Consider the following 24,762-nt stretch of genomic DNA (forward strand, 5'->3'; position numbering starts at 1 on the left):
GGAAGGATACGTTTCTCCTTTTAACCATCTCTTGGTGTCTCTTGTCAAAAAGCTCTTGTTCAGGTATTCATTGGCAAAGAGCTGTTGCTTCTTGTCATTTCCTTAACAACGGTGTTTTGTCCTTGACCTTGGTGCATTAGGCTCCGTTTGGTTTTGCATGCAGCTGGTACTTGCTGAATCCATGATCCCAGACATGTTTTCCCTCCGGTCTTTGGATGTTTGACCTTGTTTTTTTTTTTTCTTTTTCCCACCATTTGCACCCACTGTCAAAAACTACTCTTTTTTTTCTCTTCTCCTTGTGTCTAAGGACGTTGAGGGTTACATGCTTATCAATTCTCCTAATATCGTTACAGACTGTTGAAACACGTTGAAACAGAGACACCAAGGGTTTACGGAATACCCTGATAAAGTCTTGGGTTTATGATTTCAGACAGCTCCTCCATCTCTACCATTGCAGCAACCAGTGGGTTCCAATATCAGAGACAGATCATGCTCAGTGTTACTGTTTACTGCTAATTAAAGCAAAGAGGGGGGATAAACAATATCATACCTTGCATCCTTCATTGATGTGTCCTTTCATGATCAGTTTGATATTTTTTACATCAATTCCATGATCAGAGCCCTTCTCAATACTCATTGTGTCACTGAGCACAAAGCGATAAAAGGTTCCATCCATTCCTCTCTGGATTTTGTAAGTTCTGTACTGCAAGTTAAAAAAAAAAAAAAAAACGTCATGACAATGTTAGCGTGTGCTTGTAGCCATAGCAAGTATTCGAAATGCTGAATTTCATTTTTCAACACTCTGAAAATTGTTTGCTGGAAAAAGTAGCTGTCCTGTCTTTAAGTTGAAGAAATCAGAAAGTCCTGAACATGTTTTGATCTGTGTTTTCAAGTGAATGATTAACAGTATCCAGGTTTTTGCAAGTTTTTCATACTTCCTTTGTGTGGCTGTTATGATAGCCGGTAGCCACCGAAGCTCGAATTGCAATCTTTTTCCGTAGAGCGCTGTCAACAGAGTCGATGAAGCTGGACTTTCCAGAGCCGACTGATCCAACCAGCAGAACTCTGAGATGCTGGGCTTCTGATTGAGGTTTGTAGTTCTTCACAAAATGAGAGTCTTCCTCTTTGTCCCTTTTCAAAGAAATAAACAGAATGAGATACAAACCCCTTCGCCACATTTCAAATTCTGCAAATAGTTGTTGTCGAGGTACAAAAGAAGTCCTGAAATACTCACTCCCATGGTTCGTCTCTCCATGGTTTATCAAGAACTGCCAAAACAAGCACACCTGCATCAGTCACAATTTCAATAATATCTTATAATATCTATCTTGACCTTATTTTACTGACTAATGTGAATTGACTTGTGTTACATGTTTACGTGTGTTAATTTCTACTTACGAGGATTTTTGACCCCTGGAAGGAAAACCTTGAAAGCCTTGGAAGGGGTAATATTTATTTCATAAAAAAAAAAGACAAAACAGAATGATGAGACAACACACGATTGACTTAAACCTTCCGTCAACAGTTTAAATTATGCTGTTTCGTCTTCAGATGAACCACTGAGACAAGATGTTTACATTTTCACCTTTAGAATGAAATCAAATACTTTTAAAAAAGGTTTTCACTTACAAAAGCTTATCTTCATCAGTATAAAATTGTCTTCGCCAGTATTCACAATTTTATATAACTTTTAAATTAGTACAATTTAAATGTATAAAACAGTCTTACCTTCTTATTCATGTTGAATAAAGTCGCCACTTAAAATACATAAATTGTACTTAGGAAGTAAATCCAAGGATAAAACAAAATAGAAAGTCCAACAATGTGAATCTGTTGCTGTCTGCTCACATTTGAAGCCAATGTGCAAAATAACCATCGAGCAAATACCTTGTGTGTAAAAAAGACTGTCAGTGATTTTATTGTCAAAGAATTGCTAATTTCCTGTTCGAGTGTATAAATGAAGGAGCAAAGTTCAGCTTATGAGGACGATAACAGAAAATAGATCACCAGCACATGGTGATAACTGGCACACTGAGGTTGTGCTAACCCTGTGAATTCCCCAAATGTGAGAGTATCGACTGAATATTTCATGGTGGGGTGTGTTTTGTGCTCTCCCCTGATTTTCAGCGGGGCTGTGGTGTGTAGATGTCAGAGACGCGAACTTCGGGTTGGGAGCTCTCAGATTTGAATGTGTCTCCACTCTGGGTCCCAGAGTGGAGCATCAGGATGGGCTGCACCTCCACATCCTAGAAATGGGTTAGGTCAGGAAAAAAGTTATTTCCCCAAGTGAAGAATGTTTAGCTTAATTAGTTTAGTATAGTTATTCTTATAGGCTGGGCTCAAAGCATTGCATCAATGCTGGGATGAAGTGGAGACAGTAAATACAAGATTTACCTGGTCTTGCCATCACTAATGTTCTTCTAATGAAGGTGACTTTCTTCAAAAACGTTACATATATTTAAAAAAAAACCTTGAAGATTTAAAAAAGATAGACAAATGAATAAATTGATAGAGATAAATAGATTGATTGATCAATTCATCAGCACTTTTCCCCAAGTAAGAGACTGAAGGTGGGCCACACGGTGGTGCAGTGGTTAGCCCCGAAAGGGACCAGCGGCAGAAAATGAATGAATGAATGAATGAAGAGACTGAAGGTGTCCAGCAGCTCATAAAATAATTATAAAAATTCACACAGCAAAAAAATTCAATTCTGTACTGCTTTATCCAACTCAGGGTTGCAGGGTATTGGAACTATGGGCGAGGGCAAGATAGGCCAGACAGATCACCTGTCCATAGCAGGACAGACACAGAGAGACAGACAACTATACACACTGACATTCATTTCTTTTGGTTCTTTTCCAATAGTACCTACTCAGACATTAATCAATAGTCTGTCAAGGAAACAGATTTAGGACAGAGGTGTCAGATTATTGAAAGTAGCCCAAGTAAACAAGTTAAATGCAATAAAATAAAATAGATCATGATAAAAGAGGAAGCACAGAATATAAAAACAAACCGTATAAAAACAATAAAAAACAGCAATAAACAGATAAAGCCCTCCAGACAAAATCATTTAAAACTGGTGTGGTCTGCATTGTAGTGTATCTTTGGATCAGGAGGTGTTTCAGCTTTTCAACATTAGACACTGTCATGAAAGGCGGCTGACCACAGGGTGAACCAAACTGATCTTGGATCCCATGCCCAGTCATGAGACCACAGGACTATTCACGACTGGATCAAAAGCATAACTTGACCTGGTCCTCAAGTGAAGGATGGGGTGGTGGTTTAGTGAGCACGTCATGTTTTTGATCTTTGAGCCCAGCCAGAGTCCTTCTGCTTGGTACCGCCCACTGGCTGCGTCTTGTGGCCACTTCAGAGACTGACCAATGTGTTTGTCCTGACATTCTAAGATCTTTCAGCAGTCTGATGGTGGAAGAAGAGATAAAAGCTCTGCATCCCACTTCAACCGGATATACTGTATATATTTTAGCATCCCATCCTCTTACTTGAGCATTTGCTGTCAGTCCTGTGGATAACAGCTCCTTGCACTCAAGCGCCTCTTCATTTGAATGTTCCCATGAACCTGTGAGCTCTGTGGTATAAACAGACCTCACAGTCAAGAGTACCAGAGCTCCAAATCTGGTCTAAGACTGGTTGTTGCAATTTCAGGCAGAAAGATCGTCAAAAGACAGATTGCACTCTGTTTTGTCAGTTTTTGTTTTTTTTCTCAGTTGTTTTCGTTGCAATGCAAACGAGGATGATATAATCAGACAAACTAGGCTCCAGATCACAGCACCTAATTTAATATGAAATGTAAACTTTTTAACAAGTAGATGGCTGAAGTAGGAGTAGGAGTAAAATAAAACAATAATTTTGAGCAGTGACTCAAAAATTACACATTGACAAAAAACAAACAAAAAAAAACATTAAAACAATGAAATATCATCACATATTTAATATTGCATGTGCAAATAACATTTTTTTGTCATCCCAAAATCATGGGGAAGCTTTATGTATGAGAGAAGGAAGTGATGCAGATCAAGACAGGTGAAAGTCTCTCATCTGCTCCATATGGCAAACTGTAACCATAATTCTGGAGATGTTATTAAAAAAAAAAAAAAATTAACACGTTACAGATGAAGTCAAATTTACTTAAAAAAGAATCACGGTGTTGACACAAATCAGCAGTAAAATTTTAAAAAAAGAAATACTTGATTTCTAATCTAAACTATTATCATGAAATGGTATTAATTATTTCTGCCCCTTGCATCATTGGTGAAGTGAGATGAAGTGGCCTTTGTGGTTAATTTCTTTTCATATTGGTAGTCGACTGTTTCCCCAGCATAGACCAAGAGTTGCCAGAAAAAAAAGACAGCTGGTAACTTGTGGGACTTTCTGAACTTTCATTACAAACATAAGGAGCGAGGTATCGTGCGAGGGAGGTGCATCAGAGCAGAGCAGAGCAATAAAATGCTGCCGTCAAAAGATAAGATTCCTTTATAGTCCTGCTGTGAAGAGACACGTGCCACGAGCACATTTTAGGTCAGGGATCACATTTAGTCCAATTTCATGTAGAGTGGGTCAGGATTCAGGTACCTGTACCCAGGATCAGTGCAAAAACAGGACATTCTACAGAGCTCAGCATTTTCCCCCACCTGGCTATATTCTACTAGCTGATGGTGGACACCCCTGTCCTCAGACCCCCATATGCCTCATTACACCACACAAGGAGCCTGTACATGGAAGAGTCAAGCACCAACCTGCACCATTCCAAAGCATGGATCATCATCGAAAGGGCATTTGAGATGATTAAGATAAGGTGGAGGACAACCCTCTTCTGAGCAATCGAGGTCAAACCCGCCGTTTCACCTCAGGTGTTTGCCTCTCGTGCATTTTTGCACAATGTGTGCCTTGACCACGAGGACATACTGGATCCTGACGAGGACATTGCAGGAGATGACCCCTGACACCCAGCCTCCCTGTGAGCCATCTGCACACCATGAGACTTGAGGTCCAGTACACAGGGTGGCTGCCCTAATGTCTGGTGATGTCTGCACCACTAAGTCAAACTGTGGCTCTATGAATGTGTATGTATTTTCTTTACTGCAAGACTGAAGAGAAGTGTATCTTTGGTATCTCTGTTTAAAACAGTACATTGTTTTTCTACAAAGAACAATAATGTCACATCTTATTTTATTTTTTCCCATTTGTTCAAATGACTGTTAATCGTTGCAGTTTGATTCAAATGATTAAAGACTGGTAGTACATGGTTTAGACCCTGCTTCATTTCATTTTGTATTCAGCTTTTTTCATATCGCACCAAATACAACACAGGCCTTTCTGGGCACTTTTACAGAGAAAACCCACATGGGCACGCATAATCGATGGTGGAAAGAAAAACTCCCTTTTAAAAGGAAGAAACGTCTTGGTGCAGGGTGAAAGGACCCAAGTGGCAGGCAGCACAGGTTGACTTGAAACTCCAAGGCCCCGAGCGCCCCCACATGGCTGCAGAGGCGCAGGGCATGACAAAACTTCTGTGGAACCAGGCTCAGAGGTAGGTTAGGGTTCCGGTTGGGGTCAGGGGACAGAAAGAGAGGACAGGATAGGACAGACAGACTGAAGGCGGGATACACCCTGGGCAGGTCGCCAGTCTGTAACAGGGCTAACACATACAGACATACAACCATTCACACTCACATTCACATCCACACCGAGGGGCAATTTAGGGTGACCAGTTAACCTGACATGCATGTTTTTGGACTGTGGGAGGGAGCCAAAGTACCCGGAGGATACAACTTATATAATGTTGCTGTAACTTTCGCAGTGATTTCATCAGAAAGGTTTGCCTGTTCTGCTAACTAAACTGAAAGCTGAGATTATAGACTGCTGGGCCTTTGTGTTGACAGAATTCAGGCCTGGTTGATCATGGGAATTGCCCCCAGCTGCTACCTCAGGTGGAGATCGCCTTCTCACGAGCATCTATTTGAGCTGACCTCTGACTCCACTTCGGTGCTGGAGCGTAGCACCAACTACAGTCAGTTTTGACGCGGTTGTGTTTATTTTTTCCGCTGTCTGTTTCTCTTTGACTTTATCTCTCTGTCCCAGTGTGAAGACCCGCTCAGCCGACTTGCTCCACCCTGCCTGCCTCCCAGCCACCGCCTGGCTCTGTTTCTGCTCCCAACACCAGCTCTGTACCATAATAAAGATGCAAAAAGATTTAAAGATTGAATATTTATTTAAACAATATAACAGCAGAAACCATTTAATTACAATTCATAAACAACTCCACCGTGATTCATCAAATATGAAAAATGGTACCTATTTAAAAGTCACATCAATTATGAATAAACAGTTTAATTTACTTGTACACTCTTCAATAATCTGTTGTATATTTTGAGCTTTAAATTATTTTATCCTGATCTTCAGAACTGGGTGCACATCTAATAAAATTTAATTCATAAAAAAACAAGAAACACAAAGATAAGATATCATAGTTATAAAGAGGGCAGTGCATCGTCATGCTTTCTGTGAGCATTGAACCTCTGCCACTCACATCATATCGATTCTTTCTCAGTGTCATTTTCAGTAACTGACATTTAAAACATGCATGTGTCCTGATGTCGAAAGCAAAATGTCTTTTTCTTAATACTGTTTTAAATCACGTTTTCGAGGACGAGGCACTGGTTTGTTGGTTTTCATTGTTGGTACGATGTCATTCAGGTAGTCTTCTCCGTAGTCAATGATCTTTCTCATTGTGTTAATCAGCAGCGCATCAATATCTTCATCTGTTTTGGTTTCTTTGTTGTAGTTCTGTACCAGGAAGATGCAGTTCACTGGAATCCCCAGATTCACACTCACGTGTTCCATCTAAGTATCAACCAAAAAACATCGAACATAAACTTAACATAAAAAACTGTTTTTTCTTCTGACATGTACTTCTCAGTATTCAATATCAATGCACTCTTCAAAAAGATTACTTACCTTCTTTTTCAGGATCTTGCTCTTGTAGACATTCCTGACATCTTTTTTGACCTTTGGACAGGCTTCTTCAATTTTAGTGAGGACAGCTACTTGGGGGATCCCTGGAAAGAAAGAATAAAACCCAAAATCAGTCAGTTTTCCCGAGTTTACGACAATGTTTCAAATTCCAAACAATGACTGCTTCTCTCATGGTCACAAAATTACTTCTTTTTGTGTAGCAGTATGTGACATAGATATATTATCCCTGGTGATCAGTGCCGGTCTTGGCTTGATTTACTAATGAACAGAAGTCCAAGAATGCTGAGATGCACCGCTTGCTCCAACAGCACCTTGCATATCTTTTCCAGATCAGTCACAGCAGTGCATAAAAAGCTCAGAGAGACGCACTGTATTTCCATCACCTTTGGCACTCTGGCCTGCTGCACATTGTTTACAGCACACAATGCCACATCAGCTTGGAGACACATTTGATAGTTGGGGTGCACTTATTCTTGATTCAATGAGAAGCACAGACCTACTCCCACCACACACAGAAACACACCGTTAAATACCTGATAGGCCTCACCCCACAGGGGTCAATCTCCTTAATTTCTAAAAGACGGACAGGGCGTGTAAGAGACAAGCACCTCACTGAGCAGTGAGACATCCTCAATAAACTGTTACTGGAGGTCTGGTCATTGGGATGAAGTTTGATAGGTAGATATGTAACTGGGTGGAAATGCAGTTTAACGCTCGTGTCCGGAGTTTTGAAAGAAAGGGAGGTTTTATTAATCCTCCTCGAGGTTCCGCCCTCTCTCTGCTTTCGTGAGCTACCAAGCCACGCCCCTTTAACTGTGAACACGTATTACCTGTGGGGTCAAAATGAGTGCCTCCGAGTCCTACAGCATCCTACATGTTTAGCTGTTTACGCTGGATGTTTAGCAGAGCATGGATATATCCGAGGTAAGCGTGGCGGCTGCTGCGTTGCTAACTCACCTCTGCCTGGGCGAGCGGCCGTGCTCTCTGGCTGCACGCACGCATTGATTCACAGCACGACAAAACGGAGGCACGAAATCTATAGGCTGAAGCTGACCGGCGCTTTTTCGGATAACTTGGGGGTCGTGTCGGGCTGGCAACAAGCACATACACACACGAAAACACTTGTGCTTCGACAGCATACATACATGTATGTATGTAACTGTATGTATATAACTTGTCATGTATTTTAGTAAATAAATGATCATTTATTGCCAAACTCCCTTTTTCTTGTTTAATTGAAGGAAACCACTGGTCAGATGTTTTAAGTTCTGTAAAAAAAAGAAAAAAAAAACCTCCAAGTCACTGCTTCACTTGAAATGTGTTTTTCAGAAAAAGGTTGTTTTCTCCATTTTTGGATCAGAGATGTCTTTGGTGAAACTATGGAATGAAATCCCTATCAAAATTCAAGAGCATTTTAAATTGATTTGAGAGCAGCATTGATCGATTTCATTCTCGGATTTCATGATATTGTCTCTCAGAACTCTGCTCTCGCGCTCAAATTTGCTCTGCGCGTGCTCAAACTGTGTCCTCGCGCTCGCTTACGATGCTCTCGCGCTCAAATTTTCTCTGCGCGCGCTCAAACTGTGTCCTCGCGCTCGCTTACGACGCTGCTCGCGCAGATTTTGTGCGCTCGCACTCAAACTCCTCCTCTTGCTCTCACGGAACTTGTGCTCACGGATCTCTGCTCTGCTCTCGGATTTTTCGTGTATCAACGCTGTCAACCAATAGAAAGCCGGCTCGCTCTGACCAATCACATTATCCCTGTTCGTATACGGGTGCGTTCGCTGTTTCTGAGGAGCGTCGCATACGGGCGGACACCCTTTCAACGGGTTTTATTCACTTCCTCCCTCCGGGGCTGTAATAAATGTGATTTCTTTAAAAAAATTTTATCACTGTTGGAATAAATATCATGCAATACATACAACAGCGTCCAAGCTTCTCATTACAATGGCTGTATTGTATAATAATAGCCGCATCGAACACTGCTCTTTGAGGTGTGCTGGTGGAGAAAACAATGTCACCATCCTGAAGGGACGAGGTACCTTTTGTCAGTTTGATTTTCTGTTAAATTGACATAATCACATTCCAATAAACGGGCCAAATTCAACTCGTTTTCCCGTCCTGACTGACAAAATGGATTTTCCGCTCATTTCCCGTTTGACAGGTGGGCGGGGCTTACGCCGCTCTCAAAGTAAAGCTGTTCTTAACACAGCGGCAAATGTCTGACTGCTGCTCCAGCCTGCTGTCAGGACTGTAAATAACTCATAAAAGTTGTATTAGTGTTACACGAAGAAGCTCACTCTGTGCTTTGCTGCTCTTTGGTTCTCATTGTTAGACGCTAAACTGCATTTTTTCGACTCCCGACTAAATGAAAGTAGTTAAAAAATGACCAGAAGGGGTCGCCCTGTATTGCTCTCCTCATCATCTGTGATCAGTGGAGAAACACAGTGGAGTTATCCAGATTGTTGTTATATTATTTTCATGTTTTTACCTTGTAAGTATCATAAAACCAGGACACATGCAGGCTCCAATACACATGTCAAACAGTACTTCTGACAGAGACGCATTATAATTTATTTCCACATATGACATGAACACTGAAACTGGAGCCATTACAGTCAGAATGGTCTTATCATTGTTGCTGTTGTACAGCATGGGTTTATTTATTGTTTGCATGTTTTTAATCACGTAAACATTCAACAAATCAATAAATTCTCTGTTTTCTCTCACTCCTTTGGCGTATTAGTTGCGTGCGAAAGGAGTTTAACTCCTTCTCTACAATCTCATTGTACACTGTGTAAATTCGGAGGGATGAGGAGAGCAATACAGGGCGACCCCTGCTGGTCATTTTTTTAACTACTTTCATTTAGTCGGGAGTCGAAAAAATGCAGTTTAGCGTCTAACAATGAGAACCAAAGAGCAGCAAAGCACAGAGTGAGCTTCTTCGTGTAACACTAATACAACTTTTATGAGTTATTTACAGTCCTGACAGGAGGCTGAGCAGCAGTCAGACATTTGCCGCTGTGTTAAGAACAGCTTTACTTTGAGAGCGGCGTAAGCCCCGCCCACCTGTCAAACGGGAAATGAGCGGAAAATCCATTTTGTCAGTCAGGACGGGAAAACGAGTTGAATTTGGCCCGTTTATTGGAATGTGATTATGTCAATTTAACAGAAAATCAAACTGACAAAAGGTACCTCGTCCCTTCAGGATGGTGACATTGTTTTCTCCACCAGCACACCTCAAAGAGCAGTGTTCGATGCGGCTATTATTATACAATACAGCCATTGTAATGAGAAGCTTGGACGCTGTTGTATGTATTGCATGATATTTATTCCAACAGTGATAAATTTTTTTTTAAAGAAATCACATTTATTACAGCCCCGGAGGGAGGAAGTGAATAAAACCCGTTGAAAGGGTGTCCGCCCGTATGCGACGCTCCTCAGAAACAGCGAACGCACCCGTATACGAACAGGGATAATGTGATTGGTCAGAGCGAGCCGGCTTTCTATTGGCTGACAGCGTTGGTACACGAAAAATCCGAGAGCAGAGCAGAGATCCGTGAGCGCAAGAGGAGGAGTTTGAGTGCGAGCGCACAAAATCTGCGCGAGCAGCGTCGTAAGCGAGCGCGAGGACACAGTTTGAGCGCGCGCAGAGCAAATTTGAGCGCGAGAGCATCGTAAGCGAGCGCGAGGACACAGTTTGAGCACGCGCAGAGCAAATTTGAGCGCGAGAGCAGAGTTCTGAGAGACAATATCATGAAATCCGAGAATGAAATCGATCAATGCTGCTCTCAAATCAATTTAAAATGCTCTTGAATTTTGATAGGGATTTCATTCCATATGAAACCACCATATATTCTACGATCAATTACAGTAGAAGCAATTTTTTTTTTTTCATGAAAGCAGAGAGTCTACTCTTTCATTAAGTAGCTTCGTTGTTTACATAATCTCAACATTCTGTGGGTCTTAAACGACCAGCGAAAATGCTCTGAATAGGCTGGCAGTGAGAGGTTGGCTGATCTGAAAACAGCTGGCAGCCAATGAGTCTATCAACAGTCCAGAGCCTTTAGATCAGCTGACCCGATGAACCCTCATAAAAGCCAGAGGAGTTTGAGTCTTTGCAGTTGATGCTCCCAGGCTGTGGAACACGTCATTCTCTGTACAGTCTGCAAATAGCCTCTCCTTTAAGATCCACTTGCTCACCCTGGTCTTCGGCTGAGCAGAGTCATCTCCACTGGATCTTGTAATTTATCTATTTCCCTGTTTTGCTTTGATTGTATGTTATTGTGTTATTGTTCTGTAAAGCCCTTTGGCTGACCAGAGGTCTATGTTAAAGCTACACTAAGGAACTTTCAGTTTTCGTTGATTTTGGCGGCGCCAGTGGACCAAAGCGGTAGTGTTTTGCCTGAAGGAATACTACAGTTCCCATGAGGACTAGCGCGTGACGTCGTAAAATGCTGCTCCCGGTCGCATGCTGTCGGACTGAACTCGCCTTCATTTGTTTCCAGTGGCTGTGTGAAGGACGGATAGCGACGAGGTAATGAATCTAATGGTGGCTAAACAATGTTCTATCATGATGTGACGCATGCCGTAAAGCAGTCCGCACATTTGGAGCTTTTTCGTGAGCAGGGTTCCTACCACCCTCCTCACAGTTACTTAGTCCAAGTGAAAGCAATACTGACGCCCTCAGCCCGTGACAGAGGGGTCATTCAACTAGTTGTAAGTCGATGTATCATCACAAAAGATATTAAAATGTTTTATTAAGGTTGAAAAGTTCCTTAGTGTAGGTTTAAATGTGCTTCATAAATAAAGCTCATGTTGAAACCAGAAATCAAATGGACATTTCTAAAATAGTTGTAAAGACTCACTCAAGGCCCGGGCAGCTTCTCTGACCTCCTTCATCTTGAGAACAACCTCATCATCCATCAGTTCCACTTTGGTAGCATCAAATATAGAAACCATAACATGAACTTTGTCGTTTATGGTCGGAGTTTGATTGTAGTCACTTCCAGCTGGGGTACTGCCGGCATGGAGCTGAAAAAAAAAGGGCGGCATTTTCAAAATCACAATAACATGTGGCATGTTTCTATAATTCCACACAGTACTATTCAACATTATTGGCGCCAGACGCTTGCGCGCTTTCAGCGACTACTTTGCTAAATTGAAAGCGTAGAAGAAGTTCCGCTGTTTATATTCTGCTGTGAGTGACCGAGCTGTGGACAATCACAAAAGTGATTGGCTACTGTTTTAAAACTTTGATTTCAGTGTCCTGCTGAAAGCGCGCAAGCGTCTGGCTTGGTCTGCCGCGGCTTCTGTAGTTCAGGGAGCGCACGTTGACGTGCACTAGGGAAGTACAATATAGCACTGTTTAGGCTCGAAAAATGTACTAAATGACCTCGTTTCGAATTAATTATGGACGTTACCCGCTCAGGACACTTGGATTACAGCGGACGAGCAGTATGAAGGAAAATAGGCACGTTTTGTGGACTTTATGGACCTTTTTCTTTAGGGCTCTATTGGTCCCTGTTACATGGAAGTTTGCTGACAACGAAAATCCCCCCTGATCTCCGGCTGCATTTGAGACATCAAAAAAGTGCTCCAGAGTGTTGCTCAGCATGAGGGTGAGTAGAAAATGAGGCCAAATCATTGCTTGGGTGAAGTATTCCTTTAAACCAAACCATTCCTGACACAGTATGTTAAAACTGGCTCTTGTGATGATTCCAGACAGCTCCTCTGTCTCAACCATTGCAGCAACCAGTGGGTTCCAATATCAGTGACAGACCATGCTTTAAGTGTTACTGTTTACTGCTAATTAAAGCAAGAGGGGGGAATAAACAATATCATACCTTGCATCCTTCATTGACGTGGCCTTCCATGATCAGTTTGAGATTTTTAACATCAATTCCATGATCAGAGCCCTTCTCAATACCCATGGTGTCACTGAGGACAAAACGATAAAAGGTTCCAGTGTTTTCTTTCTGGATTTTGTAAGTTCTGTACTGCAAGTTAAAAAAGATAAAGAAAAAGAAACATCATGACAATGTCAGCGAGTGCTTGTAGCCATAACAAGTATTTACAAAGCTGATTTTTCATCCACTCGGCACTCTGTAAATTGTTTGCTGGAAAAAGTATCTGTCCTGTCTTTCCTGAACATGTTTTGATCTGTGTTTTCAAGTGAATGATTAACGGTATCCTGTTTTTAACAAGTTCTTCTTACTTCCTTTGTGTAGCTGTTATGATAGCCGGTAGCCACCGAAGCTCGAATTGCAATCTTTTTCCGTAGAGCGCTGTCAACAGAGTCGATGAAGCTGGACTTTCCAGAGCCGACTGATCCAATCAGCAGCACTCTGAGGTGCTGGGCTTCTGGATGAGGTTTGTAGTTCTTCACAAAATTAGAGTCTTTCTCTTTGTCCCTTTTCGAAAAAATTAACAGAATGAGATACAAATCCCTTCGCCACATTTCAAATGCTACAAATAGTTGTTGTCGAGGTAAAAAAGAAGTCTTGAAATACTCACTCCCATGGTTCGTCTCTCCATGGTTTATCATGAACTGTCAAAACAAGCACATCTGTATCAATCACATTTGCTACTAATATATTATTTGCAATATTTTACTTACGAATGTTAATTTACATGTGTTACATGCTGCATGTCTTAATTTTTACTTACAAGGATTTTTGACCCCTGGAAGGAAAACCTTGAAAGCCTTGTGAGGGTAATTTTTATTTTCATGTAAAAACAAAACAAAACAGAATGATTAGACAACACAAGATTGACTTAAACCTTCTTTCAACAGTTTGAATTATGCTGTTTAGTCTTAAGATGAACAACTGAGACAAGATGTTCACATTTTCACATTTAGAATGAAATCAAATATTTTCAAAAACGGCTTTTACTTACAAAAGCTTATCTATATCAGTATAAATTTGTCTTTGCCAGTATTCACTTTTTTTAATATCACTTTCAAATTAATAAAATTTAAATGTATAAAACAGTCTTACCTTCTTATTCATGTTGAATAAATTGTACTGAGGAAGCAAATCCAAGGTGAAAAACAAAACAAAACAAAACCTCCAACGATGTGAATCTGTTGCTGTCTGCTTATATTTGAAGCCAATGTGCAAAACAACCATCCAGTAAATACCTTGTGTGTAAAGAAGCGTGTCAATGATTTTATTGTCAAAGAATTGCTCTTTTACTCTCCGAGTGTATATATGAAGGCTGCGCTCAGGAGCAAAGTTCAGCTTATGAGGAAGACAACTGAGAAAATAGATCACCAGCACATGATGATAACTGGCACACTGAGGTTGTGCTAACTCTGTGGGAGTATCGACTGCATATTTTTTAATGGACTGTGTTTTGTGCTCTCCCCTGATTTTCAGCAGGGCTGTGGTGTGTAGATCTCAGAGACATGAACTTCGGGTTGGGAGCTCACAGATTTGAATGTGTCTCCACTCTGGGTCCCTGAACGGAGCATCAGGATGGGCTGCACCTCCACATCCTGGAAATGGGTTGGGTCAGTGCCAGAAAAAAAAATATTTCCCCAAGTGAAGAATGATTAGCTTATTTTGTTTAGTATGGTTGTTATAGGCTGGGCTCAAAGCATCACATCAATGCTGGGATGAAGTGGAGACTGTCAATACATTATTTAACTGGTCTTGCCATCACTAATGTTCTTCTAATGAACGTGCTTTTCTTCAAAAATGTTACTTATATAAAAAAAAAAAACTTGAGGATTCAAAAAGATAGACCAATAAATAGATCAACAGATGGATAGATAAATAGACAGACTGATTGATCAATTGATCAGCACTTTTCCCCAAATAAGAGACTGAAGGTCTCCGGCAGCTCACAAAATTTTAAAAACTCACACAGCAAAAAATTCAATTCTGTACTGCTTTATCCAACTCAGGGTTGCAGGGTATTGGAACTATGGGCGAGGGCAAGATAGGCCCAAGACAGATCACCTGTCCACAGCAGGACAAACAACTATACACACTGACATTCATTTCTTTTGGCTCTTTTCCAATAGTACCTACTCAGACATTAATCAATAATCTGTCAGGGAAACATAATTAAGACAGAGGTGTCAGGTCATTGAAAGTAGACCATGTAAACAAATCAAAGGGCAAAATAAAAAAAACAAGATAACATAAAAGAGGAAGCACAGAAGGTAAAAACAAAACAGCATAAAAACAAGAAAAACAGCAATAAAATGATAAAGCCCTCCATACAAAATCATTTAAAACTGGTGTGGTCTGCATTGTAGTGGCTGACCACAGGGTGAACCGAACTGACCTTGGATCCCATGCCCAATCATGAGACCACGGAGTTGACACAAATCAGCAGTAAATTAAAAAAAAAAACTTGATTTCTAATCTAAACTATTACATATCATGAAATGGTATTAATTATTTCTGCCCCTTCCATCATTGGTGAAGTGAGATGAAGTGCCCTTTGTGTTTAATTTCTTTTCATATTGGTAGTTGACTGTTTCCCCAGCACAGACCAAGAGTTGCCAGAAAAAAAAAGACTGCTGGTAACTTGTGGGACTTTCTGAACTTTCATTACAAACATAAGGAGCGAGGTATCGTGTGAGGGAGGTGCATCAGAGCAGCGCAATAAAATGCTGCCGTCAAAAGACAAGATTCCTTTATAGTCCTGCTGTGAAGAGACACGTGCCACGAGCACATTTTAGGTCAGGGATCACATTCAGTCCAATTTCATGTAGAGTGGGTCAGGATTCAGGTACCTGTACCCAGGATCAGTGCAACAACAGTACATTCTACTGAGCTCAGCATTTCCCCCCACCTGGCTATATTCTACTAGCTGATGGTGGACACCCCTGTCATCAGACCCCAATATGCCTCATTACACCACACAAGGAGCCTGTACATGGAAGAGTCAAGAATGGAGCATCATCGAAAGGGCTTATGAGATGATGAAGGTGGAGGACAACCCTCTTCCGAGCACTTGAAGTGAAACCCACCAGAACCTCTTGTGCATTTTTACACAACATGCCTTGACAATGGGGACATACTGGATCCTGACAAGGACACTGCAGGAGATGACACCCAGTCTCCCTGTGAGCCATCTGCACACCATGAGATTTGAGGTGTGCAGATGTCCAGTACACAGAGTGGCTGCCCTAATTTCTGGTGGTGTCTGCACCACTAAGTCGAACTGTGGCTCTATGCATGTGTATGTATTTTCTTTACTGCAAGACTGAAGAGAAGTGTGTAGGGACATAACGGGAAGGTGAGAAGCCAGGAGAACGTGAGGAGGAGCAGACAGATAACAGGTGAGACAGGGCGTGCCCAAAGCCAAACAGGCCCAGAGCGCCCCCACAAGGCTGCAGAGGCACAGGGCATGGCAAAGCGTTTGCAGAACCAGGCTCAGAGGAAGGTTGGGGTTCTGGTTGGGGTCAGGGGATATAAAGAGAGGACAGGATAGGACAGACAGATTGATTATGATTCATGAAGGTGACTGGTGTGTTCACACTGTTTCTAATAAATGTTTCCTACCACCAAGTAAGGTGCACACATTTCTGAATGATTTCATTTCATCTACTTTGGAACACCTTTTCGTGAAACACACATTTCTACAAACTGTGATATTTATTACCCAACATAGGCGTTCAAATAGGAACAAATTAATTCCAGCACTGTCATTTAAAAAGAAAATCAATGATAAAATAAATAAACACATGCCTAATGTGGGTATTTCAATAAGAACAGATTGGGGGTTTTTTTTTTGTTTTTTTTAAAACTGATCATAAAAAAAACAAAGGAACTGATTGTAAGCACTGTAGTTTTGTGTAAAATGTATATCAAATGAATAATAGCTGCTTCACATCAACAACTCAGGACTCCTCTAAATTACAGTTTATAACGACCACTGTCAGAGCATCTTTTCAAATGGAAAAAGAATCAAATATGGGGAAAAAAATGGCCAGAACATTAACACACAATTAACATTTTGTCAATGTTTTTTTTTTTTTTTTTAAGCAATTTAAAAATCTCTATGTTCTGGCCTCAGTCTTCTCGTGGTGCCTCTGCTAACTGTTTCAGGAAGCCCACATGGAAATACACATCCAAATAGAGAGCAATGGTGGGATATGAACATTACAGCTTTCAAGAGTTTACTACGCCACTCATATCCCACATTACTCAAAACCACACAGCATCCATCCATTTTCTACCGCTTGTCTGTTTCAGGGCGGCTGGAGCCAATCACAGCTGCTGTGGGCGAGGGCGGGATACACCCTGGACAGGTCGCCAGTCTGTAACAGGGCTAACACATACAGACATACAACTATTCACATTCACATCCACACCTCGGGGCAATTTCGGGTGACCAATTAACCTCACATGCATGTTTTTGGACTGTGGGAGGAAGCTGGAGTACCCGGAGGGAACCCACACACACATGGGGAGAATATGCAAGCTCCACACAGAAAGGCCCCGAGCCCTGGTCGGTACTTGAACCCAGGACCCTTCAAGGACTGTACAGCCCTTCGTCTCTGCCTTTTGGAGAACTGGGACACCACTACACTTGATGAGAAGGCGCAAACCAAGGGCTAAGGGGTAAGAAAAGGGCTGAGGGGGAGAACTGGAATTCAGCCTGACACACACACACACACACACACACACACACACACACACACACACACACACACACACACACACACACACACACACACACACACACACACACACACACACACACACACACACACACACACACACACACACACACACACACACACACACACACACACACACACACACACACACACACAATTCGTGTCTCCTTCTATGTTGTTACTGTAACATGTTGCTACTTTGGGTGGAGATCGCTTCCTGATGAGGAGAGCATCTATTTGAGCTGACCTCTGACTCCACGTCGGTGCTGGAGCGCAGCACCAACTACAGCCAGTTTTGATGCGGTTGTGTTTTTTTTTTTTTCCAGCAGTCTGTTTCCTTTTGACTTTATCTCTCTGTCCCAGTGTGAAGACCCGCTCAGCCGACGTGCTCCACCCTCCCTGCCTCCCAGCCACTGCCTGCCTTTGTTTCTGCTCCCAACACCAGCTCTGTACCATAATAAAGATGGAAAAAGATTTCTTTAAAGATCAAATATTTAAGCAACATAACAGAAACTATTTTATTACAACTCAAACAAGTCCACAGTTATTCATCAAATATGAAAAATGGTATCTATTTAAAAGTCACATCAATTATGAATACAGTTACATTTACATGTACACTCTTCAATAATCTGTTGTATATTTTGAGCTTTCAATTATTTTACTCTGATCTTCAAAACAGAGCATATCAAACACAAAATTTAATTCATAAAAAAACAAGGAAGGCAAGGACATCACAGTTATAAAGAGAGCAGTACAACTTAATGTTTTTTTGTGAGCGTTGAACCTCTGCCACTCACATATCGATTCTTTCTCAGTATCGTCCTCAACTGAAATTTGAAACATGCATGTGTTCTGATGTCAGATGCAAATATATCTTTTTCTTAATACTGTTTTCAATCACATTTTCGGGGACTCGGCACAGGTTGGGTGGTTTTCATTGTTGGTACGATGTCATTCAGGTAATCTTCTCCGTAGTCAATGATCTTTCTCATTGTGTTCATCAGCAGTGTATCAGTGTCGTCAGCTGTTTTGATTTCGTCTATGTAGTTCTGTACCAGGAAGATGCAGTTCAGTGGAATCCCCAGATTCACACTCACGTGTTCCATCTAAGTATCAACAAAAAAACAATAAACATAAACTTTTTTTCTTCTGACATGTACTTCTCAGTATTCAATATGAATGTACTCTTCACAAAAAGATTGCTGACCTTCTTTTTCAGGATCTTGCTCTTGTAGACATTCTGAATGTTTTTTTTAACCTTTGGACAGGCTTCATCAATTTTGGTGAGGACAGCAATTTGGGGGATCCCTGGAAAGAAAGAGTAAAACCCAAAATCAGTCAGTCTCAAATTCCAAACAGTGACTGCATCTCTAATGGTCAAAAAATGACTTCTTTTTGTGTAGCAGTATGTGACATAGAGATATAATCCCTGGTGATCAGTGCCGGTCTTGGCTTGATTTACTAATGAACAGAAGTCCATGAATGCTGAGATGCACCGCTTGCTGCAACAGCACCTTGCATATCTTTTCCAGATCAGTCACACAGCAGTGCATAAAAGTTTAGAGAGACAATGTTTGCACTCTGTTTCCACCTCTGTATCACCTTTGGCACCCTGGCCTGCTGGACATTGTTTGCAGCACACAATGCCACATCAGCTTGGAGACACATTTGGTAATCAGGTTGCAGTTATTCTTGATTGCTTTGAGAAGCACAGACCTACTCCCACCACACACAGAGACACACCGTTAAATCCCTGATAGGCCTCACCCCACAGGGGTCAATCTCCTTAATTTCTAAAAGATGGACAGGGCGTGTAAGAGACAAGCACCTGACTAGTGAGACATCCTCAACTGTTACTGGAGGTCTGGTCATTCATTTAACATGTGGGATCAAGATTGTTAGATAGATAGATACATACACAGACAGATATGTAAGTGGGTAAAAATGCAGTTTAAGTACAGTTTATACAAAACACCACCACAGAACCCAAAATACATTTCTGTCCTGTGCAGTATTGATGTTGCCAGGCTGCAGATAGACAGCCTCTGTTAACGTATATTCTTCTCTGTGTGAGGATTTTTTTTTTTTGCATTTTTGTTGTTCTTTGTAAATAAGATCTCTGCTCTTGGATCCCCACTGCCTTTCTAAACTGGTTTTTGTTCTCAAGGTTTTAGAGAAAGCTGTTCTTAACGAGCTCCAAGATTTTATTTTTAAACGGGCCAATGCTGGTGAATTGTTTCAGTCTGGACTTCAAAGTTTTAATCACGTGTGTCGGGGTGTAAACTAGCACATACACACACACAAACACTTGTGCTTTGACAGCATACATTAACTAGTAACTTATACCCCCCCCCCCCCGACTCCGTGTAAGCACCGCACCGCACCCCCCCAACCTGCGCCGACGCTCCGTGTGAGCACAATGCTAGCACCCTCCCCAATGGTACGTGTGAGCCCCCCTCTCTGTCAGCCCCCCGACACTGAGTGGTCAATGTCAGCCCCCCGATATTGACTGAAGCAGTGGGACGAAAGTTTAGAGATTTGCATGTTTGTGGATTGATGCTTTGAGATTTTATATGAGAAGAGTGTGCAAACCTGAAAAATTGTGAGTTGTGTTTTGACAACAAGGTGATGTGAAACTGACATCAGAGTGTAAAGAAGGAAGGTTAGAGTTCTAATATGATAAGAAAATCTAAAGTAGTAACAAATTGAGTCAAGCGATTGGGGACAGAAGTAAAGGCTGTTAAAATTGTGCCTATTTTTTGCTTTTTGGGTTTTAGCAATTGAAAAAAACTGTAAGCCTTTGCAGTTGATGCTCCCAGGCTGTGGAACACGTCATTCTCTGTGCAGTCTACAAATAGCCTCTCCTTTATTAAGATGCACTAGCTCACCCTGGCCTTAGGCTGAGCAGAGTCACCTCCACTGGATCTTGTAATTTATCTGTTGCACTGTTTTGCTCTGATTGTTTGTTATTGTGTTATTGTTCTGTAAGCACTTTGGCAGACCAGATGTCTATTTTAAACGGGCCTCATAAATACAGCTGATATTGAAACCAGAAATCGTATCACATTCTAAAATAGTTGTAAAGACTCACTCAAGGCCCGGGCATCTTCTCTGACCTCCTTCATCTTGAGAACAACCCCATCCTCCATCATTTCCACTTTGGCAGCATCAACAACACAGACCAGAACATGAACTTTGTCGTTTATGGTCGGAGTTTGATTGTAGTCACTTCCATCTGGGGTACTGCCGGCATGGAGCTGAAAAAAAGGGCAAAATTTTCAAAATCACAATAACATGTGTCACAACATTTTGGCATATTTGTATAATTCCACACAGTGCTATTCAACATTATTGGCACCTCTTAATTTTTTTGAATAATGTACAATATCTTCAGAAATATTTGGCAATGTACTAATACCATTTCATCAGAATATTCAAATTTGACACCCAATGTAAGAAAATAGCTTTTTCAAATTCTATAGTGTATTTTCAAAGAAAAAAATTAAATGCATCAATCACAAATCCCCTCTTTCATTATTGTTTTCACAACCTTTGGTAACATATGGAGTCACAGGAGTGACATCACGAAATATAATTCTGTTTAAAAATCAGGAAATAAATGTAAATATAAAGAAGAAAAAACAAATGAATAATTAAATTAGGAAATATCAAGGTCAGTTTTGTTTTTGCTTTTGTCTTTGTTTTTCAGTTTTGTAATCTCTTTTTCCTTTTGTTATTGTTTATTTTTTCCTTTGCAATATCCACCGAGCACTGAGAGGAGCTACACACCACGAAATTTGAGAATGCACTCATGTGGGACTGTCAGGACTCTGTGGCAATACGCAGAAGTCCCTATCTTTGAGAAGCAGCTGACAGGCTGGAAGATGATCACATCCAACCACCCCATCCCAGATACAGTCAAATCAAGGCTGTTATAAGAGTCCTTGTTGGAGGTGAGTAGTTATTTCTTGTTATGTTGAAAGACTAACCAGAAAGTCTACTGCATTATGATGAAACCAGCATTTCAGCTTCCGATCGGGCAGTTAATTGTTGTAGTTTGCCAATATTGACATCTTTAAGCTTTTCTGGAAGATAATGTTATGTTTACAGAGCCGCGTGGACTGCTAAACAAAGTCAGAGGGAGGATAAATATCAATTTCATACCTTGCATCCTTCATTGACATGTCCTTCCATGATCAACTTCATATTTTTCACATCCATTCCTCTCCCAGTGCCCCTCTCAATACCCATGGTGTCACTGAAGACGAAAGGATAAAAGGTCCCAGGCAGTTCTTTCTGGATTTTAAAAGTTAAATACTGCAAGTGAAAAGAAGAAAAGTGATCAAACTGTTAGCGTGTGCTGAAGATGTAGACATTTCAAATGTCCAGTTTCTCTATTTCACTCTTTTCTTAATTTTTTGCTGTAAAGAAAGTAGCTTCCCTGTCTTTGAGTTGAACACTGGAGAAAGTCTTGAAACATGTTTGTTCTGTGTCTTTATATAAATGTTAAACAGTATTCAAGTTATGACAAGTTCTTCATACTTCCTGAGTGAAGCTCTCATCATAGTGGCTGGCTGCCAAAGCTCGAGTTGCTATTCTTCCTCGTAGAGCGCTGTCAACAGAGTTGATGAAGCTGGACTTTCCAGAGCCTGGTGGTCCATGCAGCAGAATCCTGAGATGTTGGACTTCTGATTGAGGTTCATAAGCCTTCACGTAACTGCAGTCTTCCTCTTTATTTCTGTTTAAAAAGACGAATGAATAGAATGAAGTACAGTGGGGCAAAAAGTATTTAGACAGCTACCAATTGTGTAAGTTTTCTCACTTAAAAAGATGAGAGAGGCCTGTAATTGTCATCATAGGTATACCTGAACTATGAGAAACAGAATGGGGGGGAAAAAACAATTCAGAAAACCACATTGTCTGATTTTTAAAGAATTTATTTGCAAATTATGGTGGAAAATAAGTATTTGGTCACCTACAAACAAGCAAGATTTCTGGCTCTCACAGAGCTGTAACTTCTCCTTTAAGAGGCTCCTCTGTCCTCCACTCGTTACCTGTATTAATGGCACCTGTCTGAACTCATTATCAGTATAAAAAAACACCTGTTCTCAAATCCTGCAGTGCCAGATGTGTCCCCCTGCTTAAGCCTGTCTGAAGTTTGCTAGAGAGCATTTGGATGATCCAGAAAAGGACTGGGAGAATGTCATATGGTCAGATGAAACCAAAATAGAACTTTCTGGTAGAAACACAACTTCTCGTGTTTGGAGGAGAAAGAATGCAGAATTGCATCCAAAGAATACCATACCTGCTGTGAAGCATGGGGGCGGAAACATCATGCTTTGGGGCTGTTTTTCTGCAAAGGGACCAGGACGACTGATCCTTGTAAAGGAAAGAATGAATGGGGCCATGTATCATGAGATTTTGAGTGAAAACCTAACTTCCATCAGCAAGGGCATTAAAGATGAAACGTGGCTGGGTCTTTCAGCATAACAATGATCCCAAACACACCGCCTGGGAAACAAAGGAGTGGCTTCTTAAGAAGCATTTCAAGGTCGTGGAGTGGCCTGGAGGGAGTTGAAAGTCTCTGTTGCCCAACGACAGCCCCAAAACATCACTGCTCTGGAGGAGATCTTCATGAAGGAATGGGCCAAAATACCAGCAACAGTGTCTGAAAACCTTGTGAAGACTTACGGAGAACGTTTGACCTCTGTCATTGCCAACAAAGAGTATATAACAAAGTATTGAGATGAACTTTTGTTATTGACCAAATACTTATTTTCCACCATAATTTGTAAATAAATTCTTTAAAAATCAGACAATGTGACAATGTTCTGGATATTTTTTTCTCATTCTGTCTCTCATAGTTCAGGTATACCTATGATGGCAATTACAGGCCTCTCTCATCTTTTTAAGCGGGAGAATTTGGACAATTGGTGGCTGACTAAATACTTTTTTGCCCCACTGCATAAGGCTCTTCAAAACCTACAAATACTGCTTGTTGTAGTGGTTATAGAGAAGTTACACTCCACCATGAATACTCACTCCCATGGTACGTCCCTCCATGGTTTATCGAGAACTGTCAAGACAAACACATCTGCATGAATCACAATTTCTAATATTTTGTAATGAGCACTTGTGTTATGTGATGTTATCTGAATTCATAAAATTTTGAGAAAAAACTGACTTACGAGGATTACTGATAAAAGTCTTGGCAGAGGAAATATTCATTTTCATGAAAAACAAGCACAATAATTAGGAAACACAATAATGACAAATCTTTCAACAATTTCACTTAAGTTGTATATCGTGTTTGGATGAACTACTGAAACAAGATGCTTACATTTTCACATTTAGAATGAAGTCTGATCTTTTTGAAACATTTGTACAAACAAAAGCTTATCTTCATCAGTATTCACAACATCTATCACATTTCAATAATATGTAAAGATATAAAACAATCTTACCTTTCGGAAATTCATGCTGAATAAAGTTGCCACTTAAAAACCATGAATTGTACTCAGGAAGTAAATCCGAGGTCCAATAATGTTGTGAAGCCGTTCCCGTCTGGTTACATGTGAAGCCACAACGATACAACAAACACCTGGTGTGTGAAAAGACTGTTAATGATTTCAGTTTCTTTCAGGTTATGTAATGTCAAAGGTCTGCTCTTTCCCATCAGAGTGTATAAAGGAAGGGTTTGTATGGTAGCAAAGTTCAGCTTATCACTGAGAGAAAAGATTACCAGCACACGTAGAACTCATCTACCTGGCAGGTGGTTCACCCAGAGCCAGAATCAGCCATTGCACCGAGGCTGTGCTGACCCCTGCCATTTCCCCAAATGTGGAATCACGACTGCATAATTTCTGCTGGTGGGGGACTGTGCTAGCAAACTCCCCTAACCTGACCCTTGACCCCACCCTATCTTTGACCTATGACCTTTTTTACATGAGGTTAAAGCACAAACCACTGCAGCACCACGTGGTTAAACTGTAAAAATAATACTACTACAGCTAAACCAATTAAATTCAGGTGGAAAGATTAGTTTCTCTAAATCGGCCAGCATCTTCCAGTCTCGGGCCTTTGTTAGCTGTCTAGTTTCTGGTTTGGAGAGGGGA

At 41.0% G+C, this 24,762-nt stretch overlaps 1 pseudogene; it reads left to right on the forward strand.

Moving 5' to 3' along the window:
• The first annotated feature begins 24,404 nt into the window (after window positions 1–24,404).
• LOC115404746 (uncharacterized) lies at window positions 24,405–24,545 on the forward strand (annotated as a pseudogene).
• Window positions 24,546–24,762: the final 217 nt, after the last annotated feature.

The sequence above is a fragment of the Salarias fasciatus genome, chromosome 17, assembly GCF_902148845.1.
Source record: "Salarias fasciatus chromosome 17, fSalaFa1.1, whole genome shotgun sequence".
NCBI lineage: Eukaryota > Metazoa > Chordata > Actinopteri > Blenniiformes > Blenniidae > Salarias > Salarias fasciatus.